The sequence below is a fragment of the Schistocerca americana genome, chromosome 2 (genome assembly GCF_021461395.2).
Source record: "Schistocerca americana isolate TAMUIC-IGC-003095 chromosome 2, iqSchAmer2.1, whole genome shotgun sequence".
NCBI lineage: Eukaryota > Metazoa > Arthropoda > Insecta > Orthoptera > Acrididae > Schistocerca > Schistocerca americana.
The window spans coordinates 315,832,739-315,845,298 of record NC_060120.1 but is presented as its reverse complement, the minus strand read 5'-3'; positions in this window follow the sequence as shown (position 1 = coordinate 315,845,298).

Sequence of the window (12,560 nt, the reverse complement as noted above, 5' to 3'; positions counted from 1 at the left end):
TGGACAAATATATTATACTAGAACTGACATGTGATTACATTTTCACGCAATTTGGGTGCATAGATCCTGAGAAATCTGTACCCAGAACAACCACCTCTGGCCATAATAACGGCCTTGATACGCCCGGGCATTGAGTCAAACAGAGCTTGAATGCCGTGGACAGGTACAGCTGCCCATGCAGCTTCAACACGATACCACTGGCGTATTGTGACGAGCCAGTTGCTCGGCTACCATTGACCAGACGTTTTCAATTGGCGAGAGATCTGGAGAATGTGCTGGCCAGGGCAGCAGTCAAACATTTTCTGTATCCAGAAAGGTCCATACAGGACCTGCAACATGCGGTCGTACATTATCCTGCTGAAATGTAGGGTTTTTCAAGCATCGAATGAAGGGTAGAGCCCCGGGTCGTAACACATCTGAAATGTAACGTCCACTGTTCAAAGTGCGGTCAATGCGGACAAGAGGTGACCGAGACGTGTAACCAATCGCACCCCATACCATCACCAGTATGGCGATGACGCCTACACGCTTCCAATGTGCGTTCACCGCCATGTCGCCAAACACGGATGCGACCATCATGATGCTGTAAACAGAACCTGGACTCATCCGTAAAAATGACGATTGCCTTTCGTGCACCCAGGTTCGTCGTTGAGTACACCATCGCAGGCACTCCTGCCTGTGATGCAGCGTCAAGGGTAACCGCAGCCATGGTCTCCGAGCTGATAGTCCATGCTGCTGCATACGTCGTCGAACTGTTCGTGCCGATGGTTGTTGTCTTGAAAACGTCCCCATCTGTTGACTCAGGGATCGAGACGTGGCTGCACGATCCGTTACAGCCATGCGGATAAGATGCCTGTCATCTCGACTATCATGCTAGTGATACGAGGCCGTTGGGATCCAGCACGGCGTTCTGTATTACCCTCCTGAACCCACCGATTCCATATTCTGCTAACAGTCACTGGATCTCGACCAAAGCGAGCAGCAATGTCGCGATACGATAAACCGCAATCGCGATAGGCTACAATCCGACCTTTATAATTGTCGCAAACGTGATGGTACGCATTTCTCCTTACACGAGGCATCACAGCAACGTTTCACCAGGCAAGGCCGGTCAACTGCTGTTTGTGTATGAGAAATCGGCTGGAATATTTCCTAATGTCAGCACGTTGTAGGTGTCGCCACTGGCGCCAACCTTGTGTGAATGCTCTGAAAAGCTAATCATTTGCAGATCACGGCATCTTCTTCCTGTCGGTTAAATTTCGCGTCTGTAGCACGTCAACTTCGTGGTGCAGCAATTTTAATGGCCAGTAGTGTACACTGAAGTGCCAAAGAAACTGTTACAGGAATGCGTATTCAAATGCAGCCATATTTAAACAAGGAGAACACGGTGCTGCGGTCGGCAACGGCTATATAAGATAACAAGTGTCTGGCGCAGTTGTTAGATCGGTTACTGCCACTACAATGGTAGGTTATCAAAATTTGAGTGAGTTTGAACGTGGTGTTATATTCGGTGCACGAGCGATGGGTCACAGCATCTCCGAGATAGCGATGAAGTGGGAATTTTCCCGTACGACCATTTCACGAGTGTACCGTGAATATTAGGAATCCAGTAAAACATCAAGTCTCCGACATCGCTGCGGCCGGAAGAAGGTCCTGCGATAACGGGACCAATGACCACTGAAGAGAATCTTTCAAAATGACAGAACTGCAACCCCTCCACAAATTGCGGCAGATTTCAATGTTGGGCCATCAATAAGTGTCTGCGTGCAAACCATCCAACGAAACATAATCGATATGGGCTTTCGGGGACGAAGGTCCACTCGTGTACCCTTGATGACTCCACGACACAAAGGTTTGTTTCTCGCCTGGGCCCACCAGCACCGCCACTGGACTGCTGATGACTGGAAACATGTTGCCTGGTCGGACGAGTCTCGTTTCAAATTGTATCGAGCGGATGCACGTGTACGGATATGGACACAACCTCATGAATCCATGGACCCTGCATGTCAGCAGAGGACTGTTCAAGTTGGTGGACGCTCTGTAATGGTGTGGGGCGTGTGCAGTTGAAGTGATATGGGACCCCTGATACGTCTAGATACGACTCTGGCAGGTGACACGTACATAATCATCTTGTCTGACCATCTGCATCCATTCATGTCGATTGTGCATTCCGAGATCTCCAGCCCCTCGTACTCTTACGGATTTATTAACAGCCCTGCAGGATTCACGGTGTCAAGCCCCTCCAGCACTACTTCAGACATTAGTCGTGTCCACGCCAAGTCGTGTTGCGCCGCTTCTGCGTGCTCGCGGGGGCCCTACACGACATTAGGCAGATGTATCAGTTTCTTTGACTCTTCAGTGTATATCCCCAAAGTTGACAATTATTAAGATGGTAAAAGTAACCGAACGTAAACGTGTTAGCTAATCAGTTGTAGCTGTGTTTTCCAGTTTAAGTTTTCATCAGTAAGCATATCTAAGAACTTGGAAGTCTCTACCTTATATAAATATAGATCTAGATGTAGACAGAAATAATCCTGTTGTTAGGAACACTCTTATTCTCAGTTAGGTATAGTCTTCAGTTTTGTTCGGGAGGGGGGGGGGGAGAAGGGAGAGTAGCAAAAGCATATGGGGCGGCTGCCGAAATCGCGCCAGAAGCGATCCCGGACAGCGCCCGCTCAGGAATTCAGCGGTATCAAGTCGCAGATTCTGCAACTGTAATTATTTCAGCCAAAAATTAGGCAAAATGGCATCTTTCAGTGATCATCGACTGACGTCAGCTGCTTATGAACTTGACCACTCATTCGATTACCAGCCATTACCGTCTCCAAGAACTGTGGGCATCGTGGGTGCAGAGTCCTTCGTGTCTTCAAAAACGTTTGTCTTTGGAAAATTGGTGACAGTTTACTGTAGAGAAAAACTAACATTCCACTTTACCTTTTATTTCAGCACGTTTAGTAAATTTTCTTTATCTATACATTTAGGTTATCCAATACAGTCGAACACATATTTTTGAATGGAGGAATACATTTTTACGGTTTAAAGTTATAAAACAATTTTAGTTTCATAGGGCATAAAAAGGAAACTGGAGAAAGGAGAGGTTAGTAAATCCATTGGTAGATTTCTTGAGCCCTTAATGTGTTTATACATTGACTACTTTCAAAGATGTTTGAAGAATTAGTTTAAATAGGAACACTGCTTACTTTATCTCGTCAGTAAAAGGAAAAGAAAGAAACCAACATGGTTTTTGTGTCGCACGGGAAAGAAATCCCTGAATTCCAGTCGTGACTGTAGAATTCTCAAATATTCTGCGTTAATGACCTACCCATTTACTAAACATTTCAAAATAACTTTCAGCAGTCACAGTCAGGAAATGTAAATACACTCCTGGAAATTGAAATAAGAACACCGTGAATTGATTTTCCCAGGAAGGGGAAACTTTATTGACACATTCCTGGGGTCAGATACATCACATGATCACACTGACAGAACCACAGGCACATAGACACAGGCAACAGAGCATGCACAATGTCGGCACTAGTACAGTGTATATCCACCTTTCGCAGCAATGCAGGCTGCTATTCTCCCATGGAGACGATCGTAGAGATGCTGGATGTAGTCCTGTGGAACGGCTTGCCATGCCATTTCCACCTGGCGCCTCAGTTGGACCAGCGTTCGTGCTGGACGTGCAGACCGCGTGAGACGACGCTTCATCCAGTCCCAAACATGCTCAATGGGGGACAGATCCGGAGATCTTGCTGGCCAGGGTAGTTGACTTACACCTTCTAGAGCACGTTGGGTGGCACGGGATACATGCAGACGTGCATTGTCCTGTTGGAACAGCAAGTTCCCTTGCCGGTCTAGGAATGGTAGAACGATGGGTTCGATGACGGTTTGGATGTACCGTGCACTATTCAGTGTCCCCTCGACGATCACCAGTGGCGTACGGCCAGTGTAGGAGATCGCTCCCCACACCATGATGCCAGGTGTTGGCCCTGTGTGCCTCGGTCGTATGCAGTCCTGATTGTGGCGCTCACCTGCACGGCGCCAAACACGCATACGACCATCATTGGCACCAAGGCAGAAGCGACTCTCATCGCTGAAGACGACACGTCTCCATTCGTCCCTCCATTCACGCCTGTCGCGACACCACTGGAGGCGGGCTGCACGATGTTGGGGCGTGAGCGGAAGACGGCCTAACGGTGTGCGGGACCGTAGCCCAGCTTCATGGAGACGGTTGCGAATGGTCCTCGCCGATACCCCAGGAGCAACAGTGTCCCTAATTTGCTGGGAAGTGGCGGTGCGGTCCTCTACGGCACTGCGTAGGATCCTACGGTCTTGGCGTGCATCCGTGCGTCGCTGCGGTCCGGTCCCAGGTCGACGGGCACGTGCACCTTCCGCCGACCACTGGCGACAACATCGATGTACTGTGGAGACCTCACGCCCCACGTGTTGAGAAATTCGGCGGTACGTCCACCCGGCCTCCCGCATGCCCACTATACGCCCTCGCTCAAAGTCCGTCAACTGCACATACGGTTCACGTCCACGCTGTCGCGGCATGCTACCAGTGTTAAAGACTGCGATGGAGCTCCGTATGCCACGGCAAACTGGCTGACACTGACGGCGGCGGTGCACAAATGCTGCGCAGCTAGCGCCATTCGACGGCCAACACCGCGGTTCCTGGTGTGTCCGCTGTGCCGTGCGCGTGATCATTGCTTGTACAGCCCTCTCGCAGTGTCCGGAGCAAGTATGGTGGGTCTGACACACCGGTGTCAATGTGTTCTTTTTTCCATTTCCAGGAGTGTATTTATAAATAACTGTTTAACCATGGGTAACGCCACGGTCCAAGCTAGTAACATATATAATTATACTAACCCCCTAAGACATCCCCCCCCCCCCACTGGTAAAAGCACAAATCGCACACTGGTTGTACACCACGCAAATCAGACCCTCATTTTTAGACTGCAGTCATTGGTATCCAGGTGTGCATAGTATGCGTTGTGACAAAGACAACGCCAGCCCATAGTCACGAGAAGAAGACTACTAGCAGTCCAAGATGAAGCAACCAACCACCACCAGCTGACTTTGCTACTGTCAGCTGCAAGCCTCTGCCTGAGCTAAGACCTGTATGCAGTCAACTTGGCGCCGTCACACCGACGATTCACTTGCTGGTTGACTTCTGTTGATGGCCAGCTCCCTGCTGAGCCATGGGTTTGAGTCTGGGCCAGTTAGTTGCTCCACTGTACCGCCACTGTCTGTCGGCTCCTGTGGCCCAACCTGTTGCTGTCCAACACCTTGAGTGGGCTGTTGGAGCTGAGAGCTGAGCCCGACAGTAGCGGAGGAATCGGCCGTTCAGAGGACAGAATGTGGGATGTGGAGGTAGTGGTGACTGTTTACAATAGTTATTTATTCATTTTAATACAAAGATGGGTCTGCAGCTGGTAGGTGGCTATTGCCTCTCAATGACGTAGTGAGATGCAGACATGCCACATGATTTTGTCAGCAACTGCTGGCAAGCACACAGCATGCATTAGCAGTTGCCCAATGGCAACATCTGGCTGCTCGAGCCTTCTACAATGGGTTCTGGAGTAGGGGTGCTGCCATTAGCTATCCAGCCAGTTCAGTTATGCACCACGTAAATCAGACCCTCACTTTTAGACTGCAGTCAGTGGTATCTAGGTGTTAATAGTATGCCCAGTGACACAGACAACGCCAGCCCATAGCCAGGCTAACATCATTGCATGTGACCATTGATGTGTGACAAGCGCAGCTCCTGTCATCCTGCTTGCCTTATGGCTGCAGTGTACCACACCAGGAAGGATTATATTATATATTTTTGGCTGAAGTCTAAGGCATATGCCCATATTGGCTGGTGATAATCAACAATGAGGACCCACAGGAAGTGGTGAACAGCAACAGAGATATCAGGCGGCCTTTAGCTCTGGCTCGGACATGCGGTCTGCCAAGGAGGTGGTCACCAGCAGAAGATGGTACCCGGCAGGTAACCAAGTGGTGTGAAGGCGCCAAGTTATCTATATATGGCCCCAGTTCAGGCAGATGCCTACAACTACTGGAGATGAAGTCCTCAAAAAGTGACTGGTGCTTCATATAGCACTATAGAGGTCTTCTTCTTGAAGTTAACAGCTGATGAAGATAATGGTGTTCAGCATCATGTACACATCCTGATACAGTTGCGTACAAATAACATCAGTGAGCATCTAAAAATAAGAGTGAGGCTCTGACTTGAGAGGGTATTTAAGAGGGTCAGCTAGCCAGTACTGGTCCAACAGCAAGCAGCACCTCCACCTCAGAAATGACAAAGGGCTGTAGCAGCCGGGTGCTGCCATTGGGTTACTGTGAGGTGCTGGTTGAGCTGTTTAGCGTACCCCTTAGATGCTATAAGTCTGGTCCCCAATGACCTGCAGGGAAGGGAAGCTCCCCATACGACAATGCAAATTTCTGAGAAACAGTATCACGCAATGGATAAGGTCTTATTAAAGCAAAATTTCTAGAGGTGGCCCAATTAAGCATGAACAGCATGAGTACCACATCTCACACACGTATATTAATGAAGGGGTCTCATCAAACTATAAAAGAAAAATAGCAGCCATTTAACTAATTGGTTTATTGCCATAAGACATAAAACAAAATCATTTACCCACTGAACCAAGCTTATAAGCATTTAATAACTGAACGATGACTTATAAATATAGACATGGGACAGGCGAGTGGATATATGCAATCATAATATGAAACTGTAGCACAGATAAGGGCAATGACTGCAAAAATGATTAATGATTTGAAGAAATATCCCCAGAAAAGCAAGAACAAACACCAATACTTTTGCCGGAGTGCATGATGCGTGCAACTAGCTAGCTGTGAACGTTAAATCTGCCCAGTTAATCCCTGATGCAAATTAACTAGTTTCGTGTCCCCCTCAATGTCAAAGCTTACCACTCATAAATAGCGTGAGTGTGGAAGATGGCTGTAGTAGCTGCTGGAAATTCTAAGTCCAGCTCGACCTCTGTCTTTTGCTCTAAGTTTGAGACATTTCTCTCTACAGCTGTCTAAAGTAAAGAGCATTCTTGATCGTGTCTCTCAAGCAAATGTGTTCTGACTTTACTCTACGAAATTTAGCTGGTTCTGCAGTATCAGAATCTCGCAGGCCAACTGCAGCAGACCTTGCAAGCTCTGACTAATACTAATTTCATAAAGTGTAACAAATTTCACCTCTCATGGATTTTGTCATGACAACCAATAATGACATGGCACAGGAAGAAATGCAGAAAACCTCCCCGACTACGTGATAGATTTCCAACCCCAGCCAGTGAAAAGCGTTGCACGTAGGCAAGTGCAGGAAATCGTGCCTTCTACAGAAATAATTATTGTGAGCCAATCACATACCCCCTTACTCATATTTTAACAAACCATACTGTGTGACACGCCAGCATCCAACTTCTGATCTTATGGTTGGAAACTCCATGTTTTTCACCCGACCCTCAGATCCTATCTAGGCAAAAAAATTCCTTTTAGTGTTTCACACATTGCATTGCCCTCTCCTATGCTTCTATTGCGCGGACTGTATTCAGTCAACGGCGACTATGATGTCTTTTAAGAAATATCATATGACTGTGAATCTCAACCATCAGAAGTTAATCATGGGAGCCTAGTGTTTCCCTGTCCAATACCTGCGTGGAGCTAGCTTTCAGTGCCAAACAAGTTTATGACACTTCCCTGTCATGAGGAGAAGAGGAAGTACTTAGCATTGCAATCATAGTCAGTAGTGAATATTGGCTGCAGTTTTCATTCAGCGTTGATGAAGTGACTATACTGTCTATCAGGATGTGAATATTACATTACGAATATAGGCTGCATAACAGTTTGGAGATAAACTAGAATGTAACATGGAAATGACTTCATTTATTCTGATTTTGTTGTTTAGTTAGCTTCTGTGGGAGCTTAGCTGTAGCTGTAGTATTGCCCGACTTCACTGTTCAGGTTCTTTTGCTTTGTCAGCTTCCTGAATAAGCACTTTTTCATTCTTCTTGTGAAGCAGTGTCTGGACTTAGAGGTGCCACTCGCTTCCCTCTGTATTACGTCGTTTTACTGAGCTTCACAGGAACAGTTCATTGCGCTAGATGGAGTCATGATGCAGCAGGACACACACAGTAACCTTCACACATGCCGGAAGCTGTAGATAGCACAGCCTGATCCGGTACGTTGTATGTATGCTGCCACTATGGCAACAGTCAAGCATCCTGGACTGATCTCTCTCATCCTTGGTGGGCCATGTGGCGCCTTGCATCAGCTTTCTACCGCTGTACTGTCACCAGAACATGCTGCTGGCAGCACGCGCCATCTTCCTGTGGGAATGCTGCTAACACGGAATTGCTCCAGCGTCCATGGCCGCCTACATCACAGATGGCACCAACCTGCTCTCTAGCTGCGATTCCGTCTCTGTAACTGTCACGAATGGAAGTAGTCTATCATCTCGTGTTACGTACACGCCTGGATCAACATTGTCCTTCTGTTACATTTGCAATTGGAATTATGAAGCTGTAAATCTTCCGAAACGCCCCATTGTGATCAATGAAGTCATTCTTCACCTGCTGCATGATTTTTTATACGACCTCGTCAGCTTAACTACAGATCTACGAATATTTACTAGACCGGTCACCAGCCTCCTACGTGACTTTATGCCACAGTTTTATGACTTTCTTAACCAGGAATGTTTTACGGACGGTACTCTAGCTCACTACCATTACTGCACCCTATCCAGGCAGTTGTACCGTGTGCTCCTGGGAATGACAATTAATAAAAGACTCTTGATTTAAATAAAGATTAATAACTACGAATAAGCCGACCGGGGTGGCCGAGCGGCTCTAGGCGCTACAGTCTGGAGTCGCGCGACCGCTACAGTCGCAGGTTCGAATCCTGCCACGGGCATGGATGTGTGTGATGTCCTTAGGGTAGTTAGGTTTAAGTAGTTCTAAGTTCTAGAGGACTCATGACCTCAGAAGTTAAGTCCCATAGTGCTCAGAGCCATTTGAAATACGAATAATAATAAAAAATGTAAAAAGACATTCTGCAATTACGTTGTCGAAAAAAATGTGGGAGCGAATCTGTATATAAAAATGTATATTATTTGAAGCAAGGGACATTATTTAACGCTTCACAGCACAATGTAATTCCAGATAATAACTGAGACTCTCTCTCTTCTACTCTGGTCTGAATAGCACTTACTGTTGGCCATTGCCTACGTAAGTGTAAACTATTGTAATAACTTTATGCTAATTCCACGTGTAAAGTTGTTTTTACTTAAGTATTTGATCTGCCCCTCCTCCCAAAGCAAAATATTTTTATAAGTTTTCAGGAAGGGGAGCCGAGTTAAGCGCTGCTAGATTGGCAGCATAGTTGGTAGTCATTCAGCGCTGCCGCTAATAAAAAAATTTCTTTACCGCTTCCTGCACGAGATACGGCCGCGAGGACGACATATACGTACTCTGCAAATGAATTTCAAATATAGCAACAAAAATTGTTTTAAAAATATTGAGAAATTCGACCAGGACTACAGTTCAGTGATTTCTTCAAGCCGTTTCTCTGCCAATGTTTTAGTAATAGCTTATGAGGAATTAAAGAGAAAGAACACTGAGAAAAGAAATTATTAACATTTGCATACAATATTCACAACGCGACTCTCATGCTTTCCATCTGTGATAAATCCCTGAGATAAAAATTCTGTTTCTAATATTCCTACATACGTAGTTATGTGGCATACATTTAGACGGTTCCCGCTGAATCATACATAATAAAAAAGATATATTGATAGTAAAGAGTCTCTAAAAGAATCCAACTCATATTATTCCATTTACTGATACACAAATCGAAAAAAGTTTTGCATCACCCTAGTTCTCAGAACTCCTGAAGATAGACGTTGACTGTGGATATTGTATCACAGACACAGTCCCTTTGACTGCTCAGGGATGTCACTAAACTCGCCCAAAGATGTAAACAATCATGCATGAGCAACATGCATGACAGCCGATCATTTCCAGTCATTCCATCTGGAAGGACGTACACGGCTCGTGTTGTCTGTAGTTCAACCAAGTAGACTGTCAATAACGCGGTTCGATCGCGTCCGCATTGTTACATTGTGCCAGGAAGGGCTCTCAACAAGGGAAGTGTCTCGGAGTGAACAGAAGAGATGTTTTTCGGACAGGGAGGAGATACAGAGAGATAGGAACTGCCAATGACATGCCTCGCTCAGGCCGCCCAAGGGCTACTACTGCAGTGGATGACCGCTACCTACGGATTATGGCTCGGAGGAACCTTGACAGCAACGCCACCGTGTTGAATAATGCTTTTCGTGCAGCCACAGGACGTCGTGTTACGACTCAAACTGTGCGCGGTAGGCTGCATGATGCGCAATTTCACTCCCGACGTCCATGGCGAGGTCCATCTTTGCAACCACGACACCATGCAGCGCGGTATATATGGGCCCAACAACATGCCGAATCGACCACTTAGGATTGGCATCACGTTCTCTTCACCGATGAGTGTCACATATGCCTTCTACTAGACAACAGTAGGAGAAGTGTCTGGAGGCAACCCAGTCAGGCTAAACGCCTTAGACACACTGCCCAACGAGTGCAGCAAAGTGGAAGTTGCCTGATGTTTTGTGGTGGCATTATGTGGGGGCGACGTACGACGCTGGTGGTCATGAAAGGCGCCGTAACGGCTGTACGATACGTGAATGCCACCCTCCGACTGATTGTGCAACCATATCGGCGGCATATTGGCGAGGCATTCGTCTTCATGGACGAGTGGCCAGCATGTTCTCCAGACATGAACACTATCGAACATGCCTGGGATTGATTGAAAAGGGCTGTTTATGGACGACGTGACCCCCCAACCACTCTGAAGGATCCACGCCGAATCGCCGTTGAGGTGTGGGACGATCTGGACCAAAAGTGCCTTGATGAACTTGCGGACAGTATGCCACGACAAATACAGGCATGCATCAATGCAAGAGGACGTACTGCTGAGTATTAGAGGTACCGGTGTGTACAACAATCAGGACCACCACCTCTGAAGGTCTCGTTGTGTGGTGGTACAACATGCAATTTGTGGTTTTCCTGAGCAATAAATGGGTCAGAAATGATGTTTAAGTTGATCTCTATCCAAATTTTCTGTACAGATTCCTGAACTCTCGGAACCGAGGTGATGCAAAACTTTTTTTGATGTGTATATATAGGCACGATCATTATAAAAAGAAAAAAGAAAACCAATTAATAAACAGTGGAATGGCACTCCATCCTGACATACTAGCAGCCCAATCCGCCCACCACTGTAGGGGTCACGTAAAAACCTCTACAATATTTTCGTGTCATACTTGACAGCTCCTTGACCTATTGACAACAACTGACTATTTTACAGTCACAGAACGCGTCAAGCGTAACATTCTGCAAAAGATGTGTGGTAGCACATGGTTGTCAAGATCTGCACCACCGCTCTGCTTCTACATCTACATCTGCATGGCTACTCTGCAAATCATACTCAAGTGCCTGGCAGAGGGTTCATCGAACCACCTTTACGTAATTCTCTGTTATTTCAATCTGGAACAGCGAGGGGAAAAAACACCTGTACGTTTCCGTGCGAGCTCTGATTTCCCTTATCTTATTATGATGATCGTTCCTACCTATGTAGGTCGGCCTCAACAAAATATATTCGCATTCGGAGAAGAAAGCTGGTAATTGAAATTACGTCAGACCATCCCGCCACAACGAGAAACACGTTTGTTTTAATGACATCCACCCCAAATCTTGTATCATAACCATGGCAATCACTCCTCTGTTTCTCTATAATACAAATCGTGCTGCCCTTGTTTGAACTTCCTTGGTGTACTCCGTTAATCCTATCAGGTAAGGATCTTACACCGCGCAGCAGTACTACGAGAGAGAATGGACAAGCGTAGTGTAGGCAGTCTGCATAGTACGTCTCTTGTGTCTTCTAAGTGTTCTGACAATAAAACGCAGTCATTGGTTCGTCTTTCCCGCAACATTTTCTATGTGTCTTTCCAGTTTAAGTTGCTCATAATTGTAGTTCCTAGGTATTTAGTTGACTTTACGGCCTTTAGATTTGATTGATTTATCGTGTAACCGAAGTTTAACGGATTCCTTTTAGCGTTATGTGGATGACGTCACACTTTTCATTATTTAGGGTCAATAGTTAAATTGTCAATTTTTGCACCTTACGTACTGTATATCTTATCTAAATCGTTAAGCAATTTTTTTGTTCTTCTGATGACTTTACTAGACCATAAACGATGGTATCATCTACAAACAACCTTAGACAGTTGCTCGGATTGCTCCTAAGTCGTTGATATAGATGAGGAACAACAGAGGGCCTATAACACTACCTTGGAGAACGCCAGAAATCACTTCTGTTTTACTCGATAACTTTCCTTCAGTTACTACGAGCTTTGACCTCTCTGACAGGAAATCATGAATCCAGTCGCATAACTGAGACGATTTTCCACCACTACGCAATTTGATTTCAAGGTG